Raw genomic sequence first — 22161 nt, forward strand, 5'->3', positions numbered from 1 at the left:
ATCCATGAAATTGTGACAAGCTAACATGGTGGTTTGCAAGTAAGGCATAATTTTAGACCCTTTGAAGTTTTTAATACTGGCTGATAAAGATGTAGGAACAAAAGTTTTCGTCATTTTGGCTCAGGATGGCAAATACTAAAGTATATACAGATCAAGTATTTGAGTCTTACTGAAACAACTGTGACTTGGAAGAGGTCATGATTCTTGCTTTAAAAAGTTCCTTTCGGAGGTGCCTGTGTGGCTCAGTCAGTTGAGTGTCCAAATCTTGATTTTTGCTCAGGTCATGATCCCAGAGATGTGTGATCAAACCCTGTGTCAGGGCTGAGCTCCAGGCTCCGCACAGAACCTGCTTGAGATTCTTGTGCTCTGTCTCTCCCTCTGCCCCTCCCCACCTTGTGCATGCATGCAAGCTCTCCCTCTAAAGAAATGTTTTTTTTTTTGTTTGTTTTTTGCAGAAGGGATTACCTATTTCAGTAATGAATTTACTAACTCATGCTCAGTAGATACGTATTCTGATTATACCATGCAAAGAATTTTACATACATAACTTCTTTCACTCTTGAGAGAAACCAATGAAGTAAGACGCATCAAATCTCAGGCTTTAGACAGCCATAGCTACTGTCTCTTCTCATCTTGCTCTGGGCTTCTTGGTCCTTCCACAACTTTTTTCCACATGGTTACTCTAGTTCTTACCTTATCCATGTGGAACAGCTTAGGGTCTCAGAGCAATGCAAGATTCCAGATAAAACTCCATGGCACTGTTTTCTTCTTCAATGACTGGCATTCTGTGGATGGGCCCTCCTTGTCAGCATGCACAGACATGAGAAAGTCAACTCTCTGTGAGGATACACTTCGTTTAACTTTACCTCTGACCTTAATGAACTCAGGCCAAAACAAATCCATACCATCCCAGACAAACCAGAGTCCTTTTCCCAAAACTCATTATTTGTTGTTACAGTAGAGTAAAAGTATTTTTCTGAAGCCAAGTGTATTTTGGGGTCGGTTTCCTTGATTTTGAGTATAAATGTTAGTGCTAATATGTACTTTTGTATGCCTATCAATTGCCACAAACTGCATTATGTGCAATACATAATCTCAGTTTTCATAATAACACAAAAGAAACTTGTTCCATCAGGATTAAGCAAATTGCAGTATAGTTAAGCAGTAGAATTTAGTCATTAAAAGCTTTGGTTCTGGAATCAGGCTGGATACAGATTTAAATTCTTGTTCCACCTTCTACTAGCTTTGATGACTCAATTGCTAAGCCTGTTTCCTACATGTGTAAGGAGAATAAGAATACCTATTTTATAAAAATATGGTGAGGATTTAGTAAGTATGCTTCCAGATGTGTTGGATAATGTTTTCTGAATAGTAATTGCCCAATAAATGGTTGCTGTTATTAATCCCAAGTTAAGGTAAAAAGTGAGTCCATGACTACCGAGACTACCAGATAAACTACAGGACGTGCAGTTAAACTGAACTTCAGGTAAAAAAAATATATAAAATAAAATAATTTCTTTAGTATGAGTAAATTGCAAATATTGAATGGGACATCCTAATGCTAACTCTGATAAAATTTATTGGTTTTCTTTGCCTCTGGTCCTGCTTTGGAAAGGCTCTCTGGGTTTTTCTGGCCTTGTTTCCCAGCTACAATTTTTACGGCCCTTTCTGCTCCTTTAGCTTGTGTATCTCCCAGACAACTCAAACTCACAGAGCCCTCCTTGTCACCCAGCAGGAGTGGGCTTTCTGGTATTACAGGGGGGAAAAGGTATACTCAGTCCTCAGCTGCTTGCACATCTTGTGGAAAACACTATAGTTGGTCTTATGGAAGCTTTTGAGCATCTTTTTCCTCTGGTTGATGCTTATGAGCACATAGTGCTTGTGGGCTTTGTCCTTGCGAAATTTCTCATGCATTCTTCATAATTGCAAATCTTGACAGGGCAACAATTCCAGCCTCCAGGGAGCTGGTGTCCTCAGGGTCCACCACAATCTTATTCGTCAACTGCTCTTGCTTGATTTTTAGCTGCTGCTTCTAGTTGGCCATTTCCAAAGACAAGAATCTTCTTACAGCATTATCCAACTTCTCAATTTCAGGAATGTTCTGGTAGTCTTTGAGCAGCATGGAAGGGGGAAGGTTATCTTCTTGGCCTGGTTGGGCTGATTTCTGGGTGGCATATCTGTGAAGAGCCAGGAGGATGATGCCCCAAGGAGGAGAAGGAAGGCTCCACCGGTGGGAGGGAGGCCTGGCACATGCTCTGCCTGGCAGCCCAAGGACTGGGACCTGAGCAACCCCAGGACCTTACATGCCATCTTCTGTATGCTGACTTGTGACCCCACAGGGTCAGCACCAAGGCTGCCGTCCCTTTTGTAGCATGGACTGGGTTCAAATTCCTTCTTCTTCTTCTTTTTTTTGATATTCCAATGTAGCTAGATATGTTATAGTTTTATTTCCTAAATATGATCACCCTAGCTCAAGGTTAATTTCTCCCAAAGACCGTACTCTGCCCATTGGCCCATTAAAGGAAAATTGGTTATTTCTATACTGTCAACACATTTTTTATCATACATTTCTATTTCCTTTGTTTCTCACTACTTTTTAACTGCTATTGGAAAGTAACTGAGAGAAGGAAGATGTGAAGAAATTAAAATTGCACAATATTGTTAGTATCCCTGGCAGAATTTAAGGAAATGGAAGAAGCTGAATTAAATGCTACAAAAAAAAAAAAATTTGAGGTGCTAACTTTACTTGGGAAGCTTGTCTTGAGTTCTCCACGTGGGGTTAGTTACCCCATCTGTGTGTCATACAGTACTCAGAAACGCTGCTATGTCACTTTATCACCAAGGTTCTCAAAGATGGGCTATCACCCTTGGAGAGCTTGGTAAACCAGAGATTGCTGGGCCCCATTCTCAGGGATTCTGATTCAGTAGATCTGGGGCGGGCCTTGAAGAATCTGCATCTAACATGGTTCTGTGTGCTGTTGATCCCATTAGTCCAGGGGCCACACTGTGGACTTGGCTTCTACTCTGTCAGTTTACTCCTTTGACTACAATGGTGAGATCTTTAATGAAGCTAGCATTGACTTCCCAAAATTCAATTTTCTGAAAGTCAATTCACCAAAGATCAGCTCACTAACTCATTGCGGATTTGTTCTCAGTATGTTTAGTTTGTCTTTGCCCTGTCTCTGTTCTGCCCATGTTTCTGCCCTAGTGTAGGCCCTGAACAAAATATGGCTGCAGTGAACTCCTCTAGATTCTATGTTTGTCAGACAATCTCTGTGGCTGGCCCAGAGGTGGGCACCCAGGGTGGATAGGGCATATATCCACCACTAGATGTTAAATAATATGCGCGCGCACGCACACACATACACACACTTATTAAAAGGAAAACACATCCCATTATCTAAAGGACAGGTGCAAAAAGTAAGCACAAAAGTAAAATAAATTTTTTTTTTCATTTGGTGAAATAAGCTTTCGTGGATTTAGTCCCTTAGTGAATTGATAGGAGACTGTTGTTGTTGTTCCCATGTTGCCGTTAAACTGACTTTGATCTTTTCTTGGGGAAGAAATTGTCTTGTTTATAGAACCATGATACATTAAACAATATGTAACATTTATAAGTACTTAATTTTTTCTAATTATTGAATAAATGTGTTTATACAACTCAATTAGCCATGATATTCTTGAATCTTATGACTAATGAAGGAATATGGTTCAAATATCAGATTGGAAGAAAATTAGCAGGTTTTTTTTTTTTTTTCTGTAAGGTGAGCCAAAAAGTTACCATTATTTGATTCAGTGTAATATTTCCAAATGAAAAGTGTGTTTCTCGGGAGTAGCTTTTGTTCTTTGAGACTATGATTCAGTAAATTCTAATTTTCTTCTGGCTACAATTCTTGTACTGATTTAAAGTGCAAGGATGTTAGAGAAGTTAGAAATGGCATTGGGGGGAAAAAGTCAAAATCAGGTTGTCTACATTATTACTCTGCCTCTTGAAGCTACAGTAATGTGGGTTTTTTTCTGCTGAGCTGGAAGACTTCTGGTTATAGTGTAAGATATGTCAAGGAGATGATGATGATGATCACAATTAATTTGAGGAGCTTAAATAACACCCAGTTGAACATGTGGAAGACAGAACTGCTGTGTCTCGATGTGCCACAAATTAGGAATTTCCTTTATCTCTTTCCTACATAGTTTGGGAAGAAAGTATTATATGTTCTGGAAATCTTTCAAAAACTAATAACCTTCTCAAAGTCATCTTACATCATAGAATCTCATAATTGGAAGGGACTTGAAATATTACAGGGCTAAAATACACTTAAAATAGAACTTCTTTTTGGTATTATCCCTGCCTATTTTTCTCTCAGGTGACAGGGAGCTCACTACTGTCCAAAGCATCTACACAAGAGGTTTAGTTGCAATAAAATTCTTTTTGTCTTGGGCTAAAATCTGATTTTACTTTCCAATATTGATAGTTCATTTATTCACTTACTAATTTATCTCAACGTGTACAGTCATAACCTTTCTCTGAGCAGGGAATAGGCACTGGCCTACAAAGTTGGAAAGCTATGGTCTTTGGTCTCTATTATCTTTTAGTTTAGTGGGAAAAGAAACATGGAAGTAAATACTCTATAAAGAAAGATTGATTTAATGAAGGTACATACAAAGTGCAGTGAGTACTTAATAGAGTCCCTAAATCAGCCTTGCGGGGGATGGAAGAAGGCATTAGGAGTAGGTAATACTTTACTACTGGAACAATAAGTTGCATTGTAGGCAGGGAAATACCATGTACAAAGGCCAAGATAGGAAAATCTGTTCTGGAGCATAGACAGTGTACGTATGCATTGGAGGTGGTAGGAGGAGGAAGTTGGAAGCTGCAGAAATGGAAGTTCACAAAGAGGGACATGCAAATAGGAACCGAGTATTCGAAGGAGTTTATTTTTTATCCTGTGGGAGGCACTGAAAGATATTAAGAAGTAACACAATTATATTTTCTTATAAAAAAAAAACCCCACAAACTTTGGGAACACCCTATAAAATACGTTAGTGTGAGATGGGACCAAATAGAGACATGAGAAGCTCATTGCAATTGTCCAGACCAGACTAGAAAAAAAGTAGAAGGGAGAGGGGTGAATAGATTTGAAATGTATTCATTGACTAGTTCCAGAATAATTGGGAAGATTTGATGACTGTTTTTGAAGTAAAAGGGAGATGAACCATATTTCACATGAATTCAAGTTTTGTGAATTAGATCCTTACTCCTCATGGACCAGCAGCATGGGTATTCTCAGGGAATTTGTTAAAAATGCAGACTTTTGGGCCTCACTCTAGACCTACTGAGTCAGAATCTGCATTTTAACTGGATCCCCAGGTGGTGCTTTTGTATACTGAAGCTTGAGAAGCACTCTCTGAAACAAAAGATTGGACAAGAATGCCATACCTTGAAGCACAAAGCCCCCAGAGGAAAACACAGTAGGTTCTTTTCAGGGCTTAATTGTTCAGAGTCAGAGAGAGGGGATAATTTCAGTTTAGGCATATTGAAGAGTTTGATCTGTCTGTGGAAATCTGACTGAACAAGCCATTATATACAGGACCTCAGAGCTCATGGTGAATAGCATTTCAACAACCAACAGATCATAGGAAACAGTGAAAATTAAGATATTGGAGGAGATTGCCCCAAAATGTAGGCAGCCTGCAATCCATTACTTTATGACACTGATTTTAGGTTCCTAATCATTGAAAAGAGAACATTTTCAAGTCTGTTTCTTTGATTTGAACCATTTGGTAGCTAGTCTGCAAAGATAGTCTCAAACAATCCTTCCCTTCTTACATGTCCATGCTACTCTTCACATTAAGAGGTGGGGGCTTATTTACCTTCTCCTTGAAACTGTACTGTCCTTAAGACTGGCTTTGCCAAAGAGGAGGCATCAGAAGTGACCTCCAAGCCCTTCCAAGCCCAGGCCTTAAGAGGATGAGCACCATGGGGCACCTGGCTGACTCAGTCATAAGAACTGTGTGACTCTTGATCTGGGGGTTGTGACTTCAAGCCCCATGTTGGCTATAGAGATCACTTAAATAAATGAAACTTAGAAGATGCTCCTCATCCTTTTTTAAAATTTCCTCAAAAGTCTAAGCAGTGTGGAGAGGACATGTGGAAGAAAACTGAGACACTACTATCATCATAAACTGCTGAACTCCCAGCTGACAGCACCAAATGCAGCCATGTGAATAGCCCATCTTGGATGTGCCAGCCTAGTCAAGGGCCAGACGGCTGCAGCCCCAGCAGACCTCACATGCAATAGAACTGCCAGGCTGAAATGAGTTCAGTCAACCCACAGGGCCATCATATTTAGCAAAACAGATTTTGTTTTAGGCAGTTAAGTACTGGGGTTGATTTGTTACACAGTAATGAATAATAGAAACCATTTAGCTCCTTACATTTTTTAAATAATGTTACCTCTGAACAGTTAGTTGGACACACGGCAGGCAGGCTTCCATTTGAAAATGAATGGAAAACATGTTTACATACATGTTAATACATGATAGATGAAAAAAAATGGCAATGTTTACTACTTACAATTAAAACCCAGGCACAAATTTAGAGGAGTCTCTTGATGCTATTAGTTGATTTCACTCCCCAGTTGTCTTTCCTTCTCTCACCTCTCCATTCCTGTTACTTTAGTCCGGTCAGTCATGTGTTACACGGAATACAGTGAAGATCTTTGCACCTTCAGTTTTGCCGACTTAATCATCTTAATGTCACCAGAGGCCTCTTCCTAAAGATTGCTTTGAACATAGAATTCGATGTTGCATCATCAATAATAGAATTAATAACATCATTCATTCATTCTTCAGTTATGCTCCTTATTCAGTTATGCTCCTAAGCACGAAGGTTATTCATGATCTTAGTTGAATCTAATTTTCCAGTCATCCCCTCTCCTTCCATGAACCTCCTCCTCCTTTACAGCGAGTTTTTGGTTCTGTCTACACTGAGCCATCTTCTGTTCTCCACATTTTTGGCATGAACTTCCACTCCTCTATGCATTTTCCTGGGTCTTACTGCTTTACTCTGGTAATTACAAACCTCTCTCAAGGTTCAGGTGAAACACCACTTCCTTGGTTCAGGGGTTTTCTATACCACTACTCAGAGCTAATGGCCTACTTCCTTTGAATCTAGTGTCTTTTTCAGCCATTTTCACTAACTTGAAAGCATATTTTGTGTACACGGTGTTAAATACTTTGCACACAGTGTGTCTCTTAGTCCACAAGACAAATAACAAAAAACCTAGAGGTAGTATTACTATTTCCATTTCATAGATAAGAAAACTAAGACACATGGGGATTATGTAACTTGCCCAAAGTCATAGAGTTGTTAAACAGAGCTAGACTTCCAGTCCATGCTTTTTGGACTCAACAGCTGAAACGTTAAGCACCAAATTATGTGGTCTTTTTCTATAGAGCACATTTTAGTCTCATTTGTACCCTTAATGGTCATTAAAGGTCTGTCACCCACTAGACATAAAGCTCCTTGAAACAACGAGAGTTCCCATAATCTCTGCACTTAGCAGGGTGTTCACTATTTCTTTGCTAAGCGATTTGCTAAATTGATATACTTTAATCTAGATTAGTGAGGTGTGCCATTCAAAATAATTTCCTATATGCCTTACACTGTTTGAGTTGCCAAGGGGGAGAGAGAAGGAAAATTATACCCCAGTGTTCCCTGACTTAAAACTTGTAATAAAACTGAAAAGGGAGACAGATGTTACTACCACTCCACCAGTATAGATGGAGTTAAAATGTGCTTTAGCAGAGCTCTTTTTCCAATTAATCGCTCTCTGTGCAAGCACTTCCTATATATTTTCTATTCCTTCCATGTTAATGTGGACCAATGTTCCCAAAGTTTATATGCATTGCAATAGAAGGTGTTACCCAAGAAAGGAGGGGACAAAAGCACTTACTGCATGGTGAGGTCTAATAATAGACAACTTATTCACCTGGCATTTACTACATTAACATTCAGGATGAGCTCATTGTTTTGGCAACCAGCATGCTGCTTACTCCTAGGGGAAAAGAAAACACATCTTTTTCCATTTGGCACTGTCCTGTTCCCACCCTCCATCCTCATGAAAGTTCTTCCTCTACCCCAGTGTTAAGTACTAGCAGTGACAGCCTTGCTAATGTGGGGACTACTTGGTAAATTACCAATGGAAAGTGTATGTTTTGGGTAGGATAGAGAAACATTGAAAACTGGAATACCTTAAAGGTTCTCCATGGTCTTTCCTGAATGCCCGGGGTTCTATCTACCACAATACAAAAGATGATGTAAGCTCCAGATCTTCTCCTTAAGAAAAAGATCCTCCAACAATATTTTACATGGTTTCAGTGGAATGTTTCATGAACGACCAGGGATCCAAGGACTTGTTATTTGTAATCAGTCTTGGAGGATTAAAAAAAGATTTCCTTTTCCCCTTCCCAGTCTATACCCTAACTCCTTGTCCTAAGTCCTTTCTGGCTATGTCTCATCCTTCTCTTCATGTTCTAGCAATTTCTGCGCTTTTTGATTGTTAATATAGCTTTGTGGTTTCTCATGAATCAATGCATTTGCATATTCTGAGCTTTCTGGGGTTTGCCTGTAATGCATACTTATCACCAACCTTCCAGACCTGGCTCAAGCACTTAGTACTTTGAAATTCTTTCCCACATTCTGGGCCATTTTAGGCTTTTCTTTCTGTATATTCCCATTACATCTATAGAAAGGATCATCAGACTGCACTGTAACTGCTAGTATATGTCCTTGCTCACCAGTACTACTTTATGGCTGGAACCCTATTTATACATTTTTTTAAGTTTATTTATTTACTTTGAAAGAGTGAGCAAGCAAGCAAGCTGGGCAGGGGTAGAGAGGGAGAGAGGGAGAAAATCTCAAGCTCCACACTGCCAGCCCAGAGCCCAATGCAGGGCTGGATCCCGTGAACTGTGAGATCATGACCTGAGATGAAATCTAGTCACATGCTTAACCAACTGAGCTACTCAGGCGCCCCTCTATTTATACATTTTTGCATTCCTATGATGTAGTATGTAAAGAAACTGAGCAAGTTTTCTGTTTAACAATGGCTATAATGTAGCTCTCTATTTCAATAATTTTTTTGGAGAGAACTTTGAATTGATTGAATTTAAGTCCTCTCTGGCACCTTCTGGCTAATCAGACAAGGAGAGGAAGATCTATAGTGGGAGGCAGCCATTTCCTCCAGGACCACACAACTTGGGGGGATTCTGCAAAAAGGAGACAAGAATCCAAACAGGTGTAGTTGTCAGCAGCTGAGAGAAGGAAATATGGGGAATTATTGTTTAATGGATACAGAGTTTTAGCTTTGTGAGGTGAAAAGAATTTTGGAGATGGCAGTGGTGATGGTTACAGAACAGTGTGAAATGACACTGAACTGTACACTTAAAAATGTTTAAGAGGCTAAATTTTAGGTTATGTGCATTTTATTTAAAAATTTAAGATAACTAAAAAAATGCAACTAGGAAAGATGATATTAACAATCAAAAAAATGGTAAGTGTTCATAAAAGGGCCCAAGAGAAGAACTTATACATCACTTTCAGCTCTGGAGGCTCCAAGAGTACTTTGCTGCTGTGGGGTCTTAGAAGAATCACTTTACCTCTCCAAGGCACAGAGTAAACCAGATTGCTCCTGGCAAACCTTTGTTGACTTTCTGCTACCTGAACCTGTGCGGCTTTTTTGGTGTCTCTTTGTTTTCCAGGTCTACTCTTGTAAACTTCTGTCAATGGGATGGGTCCCTAATAATTTTTCCATAAATTATTTTTCTGCTTAAGATAGACAGTCTGTTTCCTTTGCATTTAACCAGAAACCCTGAGTAATAAAGATTTTTATTTAAACAAGTCTTCAAGAAGAGATCCTAAGAGGGGAAAAGCATCCAAAATAAGACGTGGGAACCTTATGAAGTTATCTCCCACATAGAGATTTTCTCTAAATACACACTTTAAATTATTCCTTGGAAGATCTAAGTTTTTTTTAAATAATGTTTGTGTAAATTATCCTTCAATATTCAACACCTTTAAAAATCGTCACACTTTCTCATGCCTTCCTTGATATCTCCCACTACCTACTTCTTAGTTATGTAACTTGTCTTCATTGCTCTATTGACTGAACTGTGTCATTGACTCAATTGAGATGTCCATGAGAAAAGAGATATATTAAACATATGTCTACCCTTGGTACCTAGGGAGTTCCTGGAATCTAGAGCAGTAATGAAAGAATTAATGAATGAGGTGGAATGTGAGTGGATGAGTAAAGGAATTGCTGAGTGTAGTCAATTTGGACTGAAGATTCTGTTCACCTTCTGATTGATTTCCCTTTCCCCCTCAAGCTTTCTGGACTGCATACATTCTTTTTGAAGTCCCATTACCACAGTCAACATTTGCACCATGGCTAATAAATTAGCATCACTTTGAAAACAAAAATGATTCCATTTTGCACTTGGAATGTGGTCTGAGAATTAGAAAGGGCAGGGGTGTTACTTGCCCTGAGGCCTGGAAAGTCTCTTGGTGTTTTATTAGGTAACAATTTCTGTTTTTACTGGATTTTCTGGTCACTAGCCCCTGGGAACCTGAATGAATGCCAAAGTAAAAAAAGAAAACCGCATGCTCCCTGCTACTTAGAGACCATATAACCTCCTAAGAAGTATCTATGATTGCAATTAGAGACATCTATGATTGTAATTGGGAGCCTGGCTTGTTAAAGCGAAAAGACAAGCAAAAGTAGGTCAATGTTATGACTTGGCTAGATGCAACTGGTACCACATTCCCTTCCTGCTGGTCCCGCTTGTGGGAAAGTCCTAGAAATGAGTGAAATAGAAATGTCTATTTCTCAGAATGACTTTCTAAAACATGAATATCATAGCAGCAATCAGAAAATGGGTTTTCTTTTTAAAACCTTATATTTAAAACATATTACAAAAAATGTTTCACAGAGACAATAAAAAAATGGGTTCTCTTTTCAGTGATGTGTGAGTGTCAGGAAAGTAGCACTAATTTTTCAGAACCTTGGGGGTGATCTGATGGTACAGTATTGGTCTTGTTCCTTTTTAATACCCACATTGGGCTTTTTCATCAATCATCCGTTTGTTGTTATGTTGGAAACCAGAGCATCTGTGTGTCCTGCACCATAGTGTAGTAGTTGAAGGATTAACTCAGGAGTTGGAAGATCTAGGACAGCCTCTATCTCCACATTTCACAGATCAGTGACTCTAAGCCAGTTAACATCTCAGAGCTTTAGTTTCAAATCAAGGATGTTGACGGCTGTCCTACTTAACTACCTTCCTCCTACACTTTTAAAAGTCACAGAGAATGCCAAGTCTGTCAAAATATTTGGTAGGCCAAAAGACATTGTCAAAACGGAACACATGACAAAAATATAGTGGGGGGGGGGGGAGGAAAGGCCATTTTCCACTTGGCTCCCCAGTTGACCTCTTAAGAACCTCCAGTAAACCATGGCACCTTCACAGTGGGGCTACAGAAAGTGTGGAGCAGAGAAACAAACCCAGGGTTTGGTGACTGGCAGATCTGGTTCACATCATTCAAGGAATCTATGCTTTCTGGACCTTGATTTCCCATTTGTAAAAACAGATGATAATGCCTACCGTAAAAGGATTCCTAAGGGGTGGGGGTAGATGAAATAATGGAATAAAACCATGCCTGAAACATGGGAGGTCCTTGGTTTTAACTTCTCTCTATCTCAGTTAGGATTTTAAGGGGGGTGGGACAAAAGGAGTTGATAGAGGAAATTCTGCTCTGGGTTACCCATGGTCATTATAGAAATTTGCCCATTTGATTTTAACTGTTAATGGCAATTAAAGAAGACTAAGAGGGGTTTCTCTGAGAAATTAACAAACATGGCAAAAACAAAAAATTATTCCCTAGGAGAAAAATTGTACCATCAACAGTGAATAAGAGCACAGGTACAGAGTCATCCAAAAGAGCTATAACAGTTCTCTGGCTGAAGATTCCGACTTTAATCTGATTAAATGTATTTACATAGTTAAAAGAGATGCCCCTGAATTTAAGGTATAGTGGTCAAGTAACAAAAACATACAGAAAAGTTATGTAGGTGGCAGGGACACAGTCCTTTTTAGTTTTATTCTCCAATGACAAATTATTAGTGAAGAAGCTGCAAGTATTATGGCCCCATTGGCAAGGTGACCCTCAAGTTGAGGAGGAGAGCTGTGTTAGTTTTATAGCAGGCAACTCAGTATAGGAATTACATAGCTGTACACATATTACATAATAGGAATTATTACTGAGTTGTAACACAGACCGAGGTTTAAATCTTGGCCCTGGCATTTACTAGCAGAGTAAATGTGGCCAGGCTATTTAACTTCTTAACCCTCAGTTTCCTAATGTGCAAAATGGGGATGATAATATACTCAACCCATAAGGTCGTTGTGAGGAGTAAATGCCAGGATATATGTAAATTACCTCTCATAGTGATTTATGTCTTGAAAATACTCAATACTAGCCTTTTTAATCGTTATTTGAACTTATTTACATTAAACACTAGTATTCTGTTAATTCTTCTGAGTTTGATTGTCCACTTTTTTTTAATGTTTTTTTTTTTTTTTTGAGAGAGACAGAGAATGAGTGGGAGATGGGCAGAGAGAGGGAGATACAGAATCTGAAGCAGGCTCCAGGCTCTGAGCTGTCAGCACAGAGCCTGACACAGGGCCTAAGCCCAGGAGCCCTGAGATCATGATCTGAGCCAAAGTCTGACGCTTAACTGACTGAGTCACCCAGGTGCCCCTGATTGCTCACTTTTGAAGAAGCTTCTCGACTTTCCTAGGTTGGTTTGGCTATAAAGAAGAAATGCAATGATTATTATGGCTTATATGATTATATTTCTCATTATAAATTTACCTATCATTTTCTCTGACAATTTTCTCTGTAATTTAAATCTAGGCTAATGCCTGCAGGTAATACTTGAAGGAATATAGGGTTAGATCCTGACCTGTGTTGAATTAACAATGGAAAACACCTCCTAATGGGCCTCCTGGAAGTCTGCAAACAGGCAATTCCTGGCTGCACCCCATGGGACCATAAGTGCTATCAGTGAGCAATTCAGAAGGGGAAATTTGGTGGAGTTGTCACGGTCTTATTTGGCTTATTCAGTATCTTCAAACCATGAGTTCATTAGACTAAATTAAAAAAAAAAAAGTTGTTTCTTGAAATTTAGCATGCTTGGAAGGCTTCTTAAAGCTCAGATTACTGATCCCACTCTCTGCTCCTAAGAGTACCTGATTGAACACATCTGCATTATGGTCTGGGGGTCGGGGTCCAATAATTTGCATTTCCAACAAATTCTCAGGTGATGCTGATGTTGCTAGTCTGCAGGTCTCATTTAAGAGTCACTGCTCTAAAGTGAGTAAATGAATATCTATTTCAGGGTAACCATTTTTAAAAAATGTTAAAACATTTGTTGAATGTCTGTCATGTTCAGGCACCATGCTGGATTTTGGATATACAAGAATAAGCACCTACTAGGAGACAGATAAATAAACCAGAATGCCAGTAATTGGAAAAGTTAAATTGGCAATCCAATTAAACCACTTCATTTGGTTGGCCTTTCCTCTCAAGAAGAATCTATATGGAAATTCAGTCAGTCTGAGTAGCTTGTTTGGAAACAGTTAAGAAGAAAGATGTTGAATAATATTAATGAGCAGGGCTGTAGTAGGAGAGGAATGTTTAGGTCTCTGACTATTTCTCTGACATTTAAACCTGTTTCTTTTCTTGCTTATTCCCCCCAAAGGAGTTTTTAGTCTTCTTAGATTGGGTCCCTTTACTAGGTATTGTGTGTGACTTTGTTTCTGTTTCTACATTTTTCTTCTATGCATTTGGATGGATAAGGTAAACCTTATGTGTCTTTTTAGGACATCCTGCCACGTTGATTTTTGGCTAAAAGAATAGAAAGACTTTTGTGGCCTTTGGGGCTATAACAAGTCCTCCAACCCAGAATCACCATCTCAGTTTTCCAGTATAAATTTCTTTAAAAAAAATATATGGTGTGTGTGTGTTGAGCAGTTTTAGGTTCACAGCAAAATTGGACAGAAAGTACAGAAAGTTGCCTCATACCCTCAGTCCCTACACAGACAAAGCTTCCGCCACTATCAGTATCCTGCACCAGAGTGGTATATTTGTTAGAACTGATAAATCTATCTTGACACATCATTAACGCCCAGTCCATAGTTTACCTTAGGGCTCATTCTTGGCCTTGTACATTCTATGAGTTTGGAAAAATGTGCAATGATGTGTATTCACCATTATAGTATCCTGCAGAGTAGTTCGACTGCCCTAAAAATTTTCTGTTTTACCCATCCCCTCTCTTCCCCCAGCTCCTGGCAACCTCTGGCCTTTTTACTGTTTCCATAGTTTGGCCTTTTCCACAATGTCACATAGTTTGAATCCTCACCATTAAGTTTTATATGTTCAGATGCCTCAACATTGTAGGTGATTTTCAGGAAATATTGCAGGCATTTGTGTGTATTCTGGACAAACAACATCTCCCAGCAAATACCTCCAGAAAGAGGAAAGATGGTGGTCCAAGGCCTTGCTGGAGAAAATACACCATCAGGTTATTACACTCTGGTGAAAACAAATCTAGACTGCAGAATACCAGCCTTCCATTAGTGCATCCTTTGTTCCTGTGATCAGAGAAGGGATATCAAAATGATGGCAAGTACTTTGACAATGCATAAGGATCTCAGAGGAGGTCACCTGTGTTCCACTTCACGCCAGGAGCTTCCACTACAGTAGATACTGTTTTTATTAGAGTGCAGCCTGAGAATTGGAGACTTGGAGGACGTCGCTTAAACTTTAAGTTCGGGAATGGGGTTTAATAATTTCGGTGTCATGGACTCATGACTAATGTTAAGGTTATGAATCCTCTCCCAAAAGAGATGTGTATGCACAAAAGTTTCCATAAAATGTCAGGGGTTTCACTGAAACATGAAGACCACTGACCCAATGTAGAAACAATAATAATAATAAAAAAAAACACAACAACTTAAAAAGACGCAAAGACCAGTATCTGTCCCTGAATACATAATATTGTCTAACTCAACTTGGGTTTGATTGTCAATCACGCTGGCTGCCATACCCCATTAGAATAGATGGTGATGGGTTGTTTTGGTGCAATTTGAAGGTCAAACGACGTTAGGAGAGTTATGAAATAAACACGCCCTTACTTATTGCTAAAATAGCCTCAGGTCTCTGGTCTCATGTGTGTTAGAGTCTAGTCATTGAAATTCCTAACTGTTCCATAAACTTTACAAGTAATTTATTAATATACATGTTTCTTCAAATACTGGTTTTTGAAAATATGTAAGTCCTCTTACTAAAAACCAATATATTCTATAACACAGTTAATTAAATTTCAGCTTTCCTTGTTTTCTATAGTTCTAAGAAAATTGAGATATTCTAGATGTATGTGTTCAACTTGTTTTCTTCCATGCCTTCTAGCTTTCTCTTGTGGGGACTCACTTTTATGTAGGCTTTTCATTCAATACTTATTCACTGAAACCCATTCAGTGCCAGGCATTGTGCTCTATCCTTGGGGTATGGTGATAGAACAACCTGAGATGGTAAAAAACAGAGTAGAGAGATCCATAAAAACTCAAATCAAACTTGGGGAACTTATTTTTTTATGTTAACCAGATTACTTTCTATCTTAGAACCTATTTCATAATCTGACAAGGCGTAGCAGTAATGACTATCCAGTAGGGTGGCTATGCACAGTCTGAATTGATCTATTTTATATTAGGTTTGGGGAGTTTTCTACTTTCAAGGTGATGTTTTTTTCTGATTTTGTCCACACAGACTGGAAGTACCTCAATGAAGTTGTAATTATTGCTGTTAACACACCCCTCCTTCAGTTATTTTAGGCCTTTTTTTTTTCGTTTCCCTCCAGTGCACACACTTCAGGGCATAGTAGTATCTTTTCCCTCCTAGTACAAGCAAAAACATCTTTTGCCAAGAGTTTAGCTCTGATGTGCTTGGCACAGCAAAGCAGCAGAGAAATGAATGGTCACTGCAATTATAAATGGGTTAACATTCCACCGTACTCCAGAAGAATAGATTTCAGGCCAAGCTGCAATGAGAGATTGGGGGGAGGAGGGCGGTATACAACTGATTCCATTCAAACATGGGAACAAACCCTGCTAAGAATGACTACAGAATGAAACACCTGCCACCCAATTCTTCACATAAAAGTTTGGCAGCAATACAGGGGGCAATTTGGAACAACTTTCATAGTCCGAGTTAAAGGAACTAAATAAGAGAACTACACAGATGATTCCCTGAGAATAGACTTTTATAACTGTGCTGTTTAAAATCAATAGAGCAGGAGTCAGAGTTTAAAACTCATCTTTTCCACTTTGCTTCTCCAAAATATGTTTTCGTTTTGTGTCAAGATTTAGTTTGGCCACTTGAAAAATTACAAAATGCTAGCTTGGCCCTGACCCTTTAAAGCCCTGCTCTCCTCTTTTCTCAGCTATTGGCAACACACTCTCAAACTGTTGGCTCAGATTCTGCCCCACTCTTCAGACCATTATTTTCTCTTCCTCCCTCACTCTGTTCCTTCTCCCTCCCACCTCTTCTCCTTCTTCCCTCTCTCCCTCCTTTTCTTCCTCCCTTTTTTCCTCTACTTTGTTTTTTTTGTTGAAGTACACTTTTCATAAAATAAAATGCAAAAATATCAGATCTACAATTCAATCAGCATTGATAAAGGCAATTATTTGTGTAATCCACATACCTATTAAGATAGAGAACACTCCTATCATCCTAAATAGCTCTGTTGTACTCACTCCATATGTGTCCCAATTGCCCTGAAGCGACCAATGGCAACCAGTTTTCATTTCGTTCACCATAGATTAGCTTTACTGGTACTAGAAATTTAGATAAATGGAATCTTAAAGAGTATAATACATACTCTTTGTTTGTGGCTTATGTTATTTTTGGAATTCATCCACGTTGTTGCACGTATTAATCTGTTTTATCTTACTGCTGAATAGATTTATAATATGTAAATATGCCACAACTTATCCTTTCTCTTATTGATGAATATTTGGGTGGTTTTTAGTTTTGTGATACTGTACAGAAAGCTGCTGTGAACATTTCCTAAACACATTTCTCATTGATGCTATGGTAAATGGTCTTATTTATAATTTTTTTTCAAATACTTGTTGCTTTTTTTTGGGCAATAAATTATCTGTATCCTGGGATTTGATGTTTTACTTATTATATTTATTACATAGATTCCTGAGGATTTTCCATGTAAATAATTATGTTGTCTGCAAATGAAGACAGCCTTACTTCTTTCATTCCCTGGTACAATACTGAATAAAAAAAATACTGAATAAAAATAAAAATTGCCTGTCTCAGGGGAAATGATTCAGTGTGTCTCTATTAAGTATTGATCATATTTGTACCTTTTCTATAGATGCCCATTATCAGATTTAGAAACTTTCTGTGTGTGTATTTGTAGTATGTTAAGAAGTTTTGTTTTTAATCACAAATTAGGGTTAAATCTGGTGAAATGTTAGGGAGGTATCCATTGAGATAATCATGACAATTTTCTTCTTTATGTAATCTCCATATTACAATTTGCAGTGATCAATCTTCAAGTGTTAAACTAACCTTGCATTCCTGGGATGAATGCCTCTTCTTTCTCATCATGTCTTAAAACTTGTCTATTTTATTGGGTTCAAGTTTTTGTGCATATCATTAGAAAAAAAAAATAAAACATTGTAATTTTTCTCATTATGTTAGTTGAGGTAGACCGTATGTCCTAAAAGTATGAAACAGGAAATTATCATTGTTGCTCTGCACGGGTGAGTAAAAGCTTGTTTACAAGGTTCATATCATGGTCTCATTACTCAATGTGACCTCTGTGGATGGTCATAATCCCCCATGTCCCAGAATTTGGAGCGACATGATAAGCCACCTTATCCTGCAGTCTCAGCCCCACATGACAAAGTCTAGGTATTAAATATTTAACCATATTCTGTTGTGATTTCTGCTCAACCAAAGTAAGACTCACTTCTTTATATAAATTACTGTTTCCCTCCTTTCTTCCATTGAGTAGTATATTATTCATCCGATTAACCTGGAGATTCTTTGTTATGTGGTAAGTGAACATGGTTTTTAACCTCTCAAGCACAATTTTTGGCTTCTAATTAACTTCCATATCCAATATTGTATTTTTTTTCTGTCTGAAGGGTTTTACTCACCATATAGCCTTCTCTCCCTCTCTCTCTCTCTCTCTCTCTCTCTCTTTCTCTCTTTCTCTCTCTGTCCCCCTCTCTCCCTCCCTCTCCTTTCTTCCCTCTCTCACTCTCTCTTCTTTTGCACAAAGGTCAGGACCATGAGAGCCAAAACTTTGGTTAGATTTTGAATGCTGTCTATCATTCTCTGAAACCTAAACAAGATTTTCATCTTTTTTTATATATGTTACCCCTAAAATTGAATATATCTTTCTCCCTTTGTGTATGTTTTAACAAAGGTTTTTAGAATATGCATCCATTCATTTGTCATTTTCCCCATCAGCCATATTATTTATCCCTGAATTCATCATTGAAAACATTTATTTATTGTCACTTTGAGTCTCTAACATCAATGTTAGACTCAGTTTGTTCAAGTATTTCATCTAAAGTCTGGTGGTTACAGCACTCATACAAAAATCTGGAACTAGTTTATACATAAACATATTATTCTGTTACATGTGATAAGGGTATTCTTGTTATATTTTCAGATGTTATATTCTGCTCTATGTGATAAAGGTATTCTTGTTATATTTTCAGATGTTAAATAGGTACTAAAGTTCCCACAAACTAAGTGACAAGCATCTTGTATTTTTTCATTTTTGTAAATGTTTATTTCCTTTGGAGAGAGAGACACGGCTTGAAAGGGGAGCGGCAGAGAGAGATGGAGACACAGAATCCCAAGCAGGCTCCAGGCTCTGAGCTGTCAGCACAGAGCCTGACACAGGGCTCAAACTCATGAACTGCAAGATCATGACCTGAGCTGAAGTCAGATGCTTAACCAACTGAGCCACCCAGGTGCTCCTATTTGCTTTATGTTTTATTTGAAGTATAATTAACAAACAATGCTATATTAGTTTCAGGTTTACAACATTGATTTAATAATTCTATACATTACTCAGGGTAATAAGTATAGTCATCATCTATCACCAAGTAACATGCTTGCAATATTATTTATATTCCTTATGCTGTACTTTTCATCTCTATGGCTTACTTATTTTATAACTGGAAGTTTGTATACTTTAACCCCCTTTATCTATTCTGTGCATCCACCTACTGGCCTCCCCTTGGCAATCATCAGTTTGTTTTCTGTATTTTAGGGTCTGTCTTTGTTTTTAGTAGATTTCATTTATAAATGAAATCATGCATTATTGGTCTTTCTCTGTCTGACTTATTTCACTTAGCATTATACACTCTAGGTCTATCCATGTTGTCACAAATGGCAAAATCTCATTTTTTTTTTTTTATGGTTGAGTCATATCACACTGTATATATGCCACATCTTTATCCATTCATCTATTGATGGGCACTTGAGTTACTTCTATATCTTGGCTATTGTAAACAACACTGTAATAAACACAGGAATACACTTACATTTTTGAATAAGGGTTTTTGTTTTCTTTGGGTACATACCCACTAGTGGAATTACTGGATCATAGGGTATTTCTATTTTAAATTTTTTGAAAAACCTTCAGACTGTTTTCCACAGTGGCTGCACCAATTTACAATTCCACCAGCAGTGGCAGAGGGTTCCTGTTTTACCATACCATCACCAACACTTGTTATTTCTTTTCCTTTTGATTCCCGTCATTTGGACCAGTGTAAGGTAATATCTCACTGTGATTTTGATTTGCATTTTTCTGATGATTACTGATGTTGAGCATCTTTTCATGTGTCTGTTGGCCATCTCTAGGTCTTCTTTGGAAAAATATCTATTCAGGTCCTCTATTTTTTAATTCAATTACTTTTTTGGTGTATAGTTGTATACGTTTTAAATATTTTGGCTATTCACCCCTTATTGGATATGTCATTTGCAAATATATTCTCCCATTCAGAAGGTTACTTTTCATTATGTTGCCTTTTCATATCACCTTTGTTAGGCAAAAGCTTTTTATTTTGGTATTTTCCTAGTAGTTTATATTTGCTTTTGTTTTCTTATGATGTATTAAAACATTTTGCTAGGTGCAATCTTCTAATACTTCATTATTGATTTTGTGCCTATATTCATGAGGATTATTGGTTTGTAGTTCCTTACAATGTATTTGTCTGATTTTAATATTAGGTATATAATAGCCAGGTAAAGTAAAATGGCAAGTGCTCTACTTGTTTCTTTTCTTTTTAATAAAAATGATTATTTTAAATATTTTAATATATTTAAATAAAAATAAATACTAATATTACTTCTTCCTTAAAAGTTTGATAAAATACTGCAGTGAAGTGATATAAACTTGGTATTTTCCACGTGGGATTTTTTTTTTAATTTTGTGAATTTATTTAATAGACTATTTTTATTTTCAATGTCATATATAGGTTTGGTTTCTAGGAATTTATACTTGATTTCTGAGTTGTCAGATTTGTTGGCATAAAATTGTTTATAAAGTTCTTTATTATTATTTTGTCTGTAGAGATTGGATTAATGGAGTAACAGCCTTTCATTCATGATCATAATTTGCTCATATATGCTCTGGTGCTCTCCCTCCCTGCATCCCAATTTAATCCATCTCTAATTTGATCAATCTAACTAGGATCAAACGCATAGATAGGTTGAAGGAATTAACCTTTGATTGTGCTGATTTGTTCTATAATTTGCTTATTTTTATATCATTAAAATTTGTTTAGTATTTCCATCCCTTTAAATTTTTTTAAATGCTAATTTCTTCAAATGGATTTTTAGGGTATTAATTTTAGACTTTTGTTCTAAATATATTCTAATATATTTAAGGTGTAAGCTTCCCTTTAAGCAACATTATAGCTGCATGCTGCACATTTTGACATTTTGTGATTTCATTGAGCTCAAAATATTTTCCGAATTCCCTTGGGATTTCTTCTTGGACTCACAGAAAATTTAGAATTATGCCATTTAATTTTCAACTATTTCAGGAATTTTCTGACTGGCAATAAAACCAGTATCAATGGATTTAATATTGAAATAAGATGGAGGATATTCTCGGAAAATTAAGGAATAAACAACAAAGAGATTTTCTTTTTCATCTACTTTATCAAGTAGGAAAGAGTTTTGAAATCACTACCTATAATTGTGAATTAATTTCTCCTTTTTGCTCTCAAGTTTTGCTTCCTATTAGGTCCTTGTATATATGATTGTTGTGTCCTTTTGATGAATGAACATTTTTCTCATAATAAAATATTACCCTTTATCCCTAATTATGCTCACAATATTTCCCAGAACACAATATTTCACATAGACTGATATATATATACATATATATGTGTGTGTGTATATATATATATATATATATATATATATACATTCATATATATATATACACACATATATATATACATTCTCATATATATATATGAGAATATATATACATACATATATATGTATGTATATGTATGTATGTATATATATTCTCATATATATATATATATATCATTCTATAATTCTTTGAATTGGGGTATTTTCTTTATATATAATGTAATTGTTGATATGATTGTGTTAAATATATTATGATGTATTTTTAAATAGTTTCATCTTTTCTGCTTTTTATATTTCATTTAATCTTCATTATTGGCTTTTCAGCTACACCTCTTCAATTTTAGTTGTTTTTTCTAGGATTCCCAGTCTATCCCTTTACATAGAATACAACGTTATACTTGATCCTTCTGATCATTCACACTATTCTTGTCATATGCTTCATTTCTATAATTATTATAAACCTCATAAATACATTGTTATAATTTTTGCTTTAGATGGTCCCTAAAAACTTTAAGAAATGGGAATTTTTTTTTACACCTACCCACATATTTACTATTTCCATGTTCCTTTGTGTAGATATGAATTTCCAGCTCTTGTTTTCTCTCAGCATGAAA

The 22161-nt window shown here is 37.1% G+C and overlaps 1 pseudogene; it reads right to left on the minus strand.

Annotated features, from left to right (window-relative positions):
• Positions 1–1561: 1561 nt before the first annotated feature.
• On the minus strand, positions 1562–2905 carry LOC125913672 (28S ribosomal protein S15, mitochondrial-like; annotated as a pseudogene).
• Positions 2906–22161: the final 19256 nt, after the last annotated feature.

The sequence above is a fragment of the Panthera uncia genome (genome assembly GCF_023721935.1).
Source record: "Panthera uncia isolate 11264 chromosome C1 unlocalized genomic scaffold, Puncia_PCG_1.0 HiC_scaffold_4, whole genome shotgun sequence".
Lineage (NCBI taxonomy): Eukaryota > Metazoa > Chordata > Mammalia > Carnivora > Felidae > Panthera > Panthera uncia.